The following is a 4,607-nucleotide window of genomic DNA, read 5'->3' on the forward strand; positions in this document are numbered from 1 at the left end:
AGGACGGCTCCCTTATAAACCCCGAGAGGTGGCTGTCGAGCTGGCGTCCGAGAGGGTGACCTGCAGTGGGAGATCCCAGGCCCAGCACGGGACTTTCGATATAATATTCAGTTTTCCTTCTCTCAGGTAGCCAGGAAACAATACGCAGTAAAGCGAATAAGAAGTAAAGCTTCTTAGCCCGCCCGAAAATAGGAACAGGTCATAGAAATATTTTGGCACAAGACAAGCGCGAGGGGGGTGTAGCTCAGTGGTAGAGCGCGTGCTTAGCATGCACGAGGCCCCGGGTTCAATCCCCGGCACCTCCAGGGTTTTTTTTCTTTTTCTTTTTTCCTCTCCTGGTTGTGTCATTGTTTGCAAAACCAAGTCTGTCATGTCTATGACTCGCCTCAATTTTGTTTTGTATTTTGTTTTGTGGCACTTCCATTCTCTATCAATTCTTCGAATTCACATGGAAACGAAGGAAAACAAGCTCTATTTTGCTTTTAATATTGATTCATTTCTGCTCTAAGGCTTTGACACCATCCTGGGTGGCTGTGTCAGGAGACGAAAGACAAAATGAAAGAGGCTGGGGAAGCACAGACTGGCTCAGAATTCCAAAACCCGAAAAACAAACAAGGCACCAAATTAACAAGCCCAATCACATTGCTTACAATTCCCAGTATTCTGGAAGAGCAAGCAAGAAACAAAAAGACAGAAAAGAAACCACAGATAATTTTCTTCAGATCTCTTCTTTTTTTGAGCTGTTCCTTGGTCAAGGGACAGACCCAGAGAATAAGAAAACTGTCCCACGGATTTCCCCACCACTCTTCCCATCGCAGTCTCCTCCGTTTTTTTTTCCCCCATCAGTTGTCTCTTGTTCCTCCGATTTTAGACTTTGTATGCCTTTTATGCCTTTTTTTTTTTTTTTTTTTTTTTTTTTTTTTGGAAACAGGGTCTCACCCTGTCGCCCAGGCTGGAGTGCGGAGTGCAATGGCGCAATCTCGGTTCACGTGCAATCTCTGCCTTCCAGGTGACGTGGTAGGTCAGCCACCACGCCTGACCTACTTTGTATGCATTTCATTGACTCATTGTTATTGTTTCTGACTTTTTTAGGGTAACATTTATTAGAGCATAATGTAAGCTTTGGATCCAAATAGAAATTATTTATTGTGTTAAATAAATTGAAGCCTTCGTGTCTGGCTGACTTGAAGCAGCACTTAGCTAGCTTTAAAAGATGAGATGAGGAAGGGAATCAGAAAATATACACATCCCCACTCCCTTCTCTTCCCGATTCTAACTGCAGCTCACGTTTTGAAGGGCCTCACACATGCATGTGTGACCATCTCAACATATTAGCTGTGGCATTATCTGTAAGGAGTCTGCAGCAACTTTAATTCTTGCCTTCTCAGGAGGAGGAAAGAATTCGATTGAGGGGCATAAGGCCGAAGGAAAGACCAAGGCAAGTCTTAGAGCAGGGGTGAAAGTTTATTAAAAAGATTTAGAGGCTGGGTGCGGTGGCTCACGCCTGTAATCCCAGCACTTTGGGAGGCCGAGGCAGGCGGATCACGAGATCAGGAGATCGAGACCATCCTGGCTAACACGGTGAAATCCCGTCTCTACTAAAAATACAAAAAAAAAATTAGCCTGGCGTGGCAGCGGGTGCCTGTAGTCCCAGCTACTTGGGAGGCTGAGGCAGGAGAATGGTGTGAACCCGGGAGGAGGAGCTTGCAGTGAGCAGAGATCGCGCCACTGCACTCCAGCAGCCTGGGCGACAGAGCGAGACTCCGTCTCAAAAAAAAAAAAAAAAAAAAAAAAAAAAGATCATGCCATTCCAGCTGGGCGCCTTGGCTGTAATGGGCCCTCCTGCGCAGGAAACACTTTATAGATTTCTATAGCAGTGCTATATAGTTACTTTTTTACGGCGAGTTTTGTAGCATAGATCATATTATCTTAGGACTGATGGTAAAATTTTAGTCTAAGGAAAGCTCTGAAAATTTGAAAATGTGTAACCACCCAATGGGTTCAGCTTGCCCACTGCCTAGACAGAACCATTTATCAAGACAGGGGCATGCAGAGCTGGCTGCGCGGGAGACTCGTTTTATTATTATTCAAATCAGTCTCCCCGAGTGGATTGGAGTTTTTAAAGATAATTTGGTGGGTAGGGGACCAGTGATTGGGAAAGTTGATTGGTTGGGTTGGAGATGAATCAGAGGGAGTCGAAGTTGTCCTCTTGTGTTGACTCAATTCCTGGATGGGGGCCACAAGACCAGATGAGGCAGTTTATCATTATGGGTGGTGCCTGCTGATCCATAGAGTGCAGGGTCTGCAAAATTATCTCAAGCACTGATCTTAGATTTTACAATAGTGACGTTATCCCCAGGAGCAATTTGGGGAGGTTTAGAATCTTGCAGCCTCCAGCTACATAACTCCTAAACCATACTTTCTAATCTTGTGGCTAATTTGTTAGTCCTGCAAAAGCAGTCTAGTCCCCAGGCAGGAAGCGGGTGTGTTTTGGAAACGGCTGCTATTGTCTTTGTTTCAAAGCTGAACTAAGTTAAACTAAGTTCCTCGCAGTTAGGCCAGTCTATGACCAGGAATGAACAAGGACAGCTTGGAGGTTAGAAAAGAGATGGAATTGGTTAGGTGAGATCTCTTACTGTCTCAGTTGTAATTTTACAATGGTGTTTTCAAATGTTGATTTAAAGAAGACCATAAATTTGTGCTGCTTTCTCAGATTTTGAGAATAAGAACAAAAAATGTGTGTTTTAATGGGAGAATCTTAAGAATTTCCCTACTGAAGTGAATTTCTCTGTCCATTAACAGTGCTAAATGTTTTGTATTTCCCAGGTGGAAAAACAAAATCTGCAAGTTTTGAATAATACTTGTTACTATGTTTTGGTAACAGAGCTATTGTACTATTCCTATTTCAACGCTCAATAGTCACACGTGGCATGTCATACCTACCAATCGGACAGCACAGATATAGAACATTTTCATCATTGTAGAAAGCCCTATTTGACAACAATAATTTAAAGTATTAATCTTTTAGAAGAGAAAGCTTCAGTCCAACCCAAAATTACACAATTTTACTTTTGAAAATATTGTTGAAACACATTCAGTTTTTAAAAATTTTGGATAACTGAATAAAATCCATTTGTAAATGCCCAAACGGTACTGGAGATGAAAAACTGAAGCCTTGCTTCAGTTTTTTGGAGGGTTACGATCAACACAGAGAAGAAAAGATTCAGCCACCCATAGAGCTTCTTGAGGAAAATTTTCTAACAATAATCTTGAAAATTTGGAGTGAATTTGTTTCTGCCGTTATTTATGGGTGCTTTCATGTGCTAGGCACATCAAGGTTCTGGAGAATGACTTAGGCACCACCAGATGGCTATCTTGGGAAGACCAAAGTCCTTTGCCGTATATGAGAGTTTTGAGATGGCCAATACCTTTCCGTATGGTAGATTCTTGTTTTTGAATATGCTCTTCTGGGTTTTCAAAACACAGAGAAACTGTTTTTACAATACCTATAGTAGTTATCTAGGGCATTTTCTTTAGCTTCAATAGTTCTATCTTTAGAATGGGCTTCAATATTCATAACAGTTATTTTACTCTAATAAATCATTAACATTTTCCCATGTTTTATTGCAGTGCTCATGGAAGTTTAAAATACCTTATAATAGCGTATAATAATATGTATGAACAACGTGATGCCACATGTATATGAACAACCTGAAGCCACATGTACTCTCACCATACAGGTTAACTCTTTTTTTTTTTTTGACACAATCTTGCTGTCTCCCAGGCTGGAGTGCAGTGGTGCGATCTCGGCTCACTGCAAGCTCCGCCTCCCGGGTTCACGCCATTCTCCTTCCTCAGCAGAGTAACTGGGACTACAGGCGTCTGCTACCACGCCCGGCTAATTTTTTTTTTTTTTTTTTTTTTTTTGTTTTTTAGTATAGACGGGGTTTCACTGTGTTAGCCAGGATGGTCTCAATCTCCTGACCTTGTGATCCGCCCGCCTCGGCCTCCCAAAGCAGTGGGATTACAGGCCTGAGCCACCGCGCCCGGCAGGTTAACTCTTAAAACTTCAACAAGGTGTCACGCTCAAACTGGAACTACAGTTGTGCTTCACACAAAGACCTTTCCGTCAACGACTGACCACATATACGACCGTGGTTTTGTTAAGACTATTATACTGTGTTTTTACTGTACCTTTTCTGTGTTTAAGTACACAAATACTTATCTGTGTGTTCCACTGCCCTACAGTATTCATTACAGTAACGTGTTGTAGTGGTTTGTAGCCTAGAAGCAATGGGCTACACCATATAACCTAGGTGTGGAGAAGGCTATACCATCTAGGTTTGTGTTAAATACTCTCTAAAATGTTCGCACAGTGATGAAATGGCCTGTGACTAATTTTTCAGATCATATCCCTGGGGTTGATCTAGGCATGACTGTATTAGTCCAGTCATCTGAGTAGATGTTGGCAAAAGGATAGTTTCCATTACAGAAAATTAAGAAGTTATGGCATATCCAGTAGAAAAGTATAGCTTGGGCCGGGCGCGGTGGCTCAAGCCTGTAATCCCAGCACTTTGGGAGGCCGAGGCGGGCGGATCACAAGGTCA

The 4,607-nt window shown here is 42.5% G+C and overlaps 1 non-coding gene across 1 annotated transcript; it reads left to right on the forward strand.

Annotated features, from left to right (window-relative positions):
* The first annotated feature begins 233 nt into the window (after positions 1-233).
* TRNAA-AGC (transfer RNA alanine (anticodon AGC)) lies at positions 234-305 on the forward strand. The gene has a single exon. It is a non-coding gene; the product is annotated as a tRNA-Ala (tRNA).
* The last annotated feature ends 4,302 nt before the right edge of the window (positions 306-4,607 follow it).

Source organism: Macaca mulatta, chromosome 4 (genome assembly GCF_049350105.2).
Source record: "Macaca mulatta isolate MMU2019108-1 chromosome 4, T2T-MMU8v2.0, whole genome shotgun sequence".
Taxonomy (NCBI): Eukaryota; Metazoa; Chordata; class Mammalia; order Primates; family Cercopithecidae; genus Macaca; species Macaca mulatta.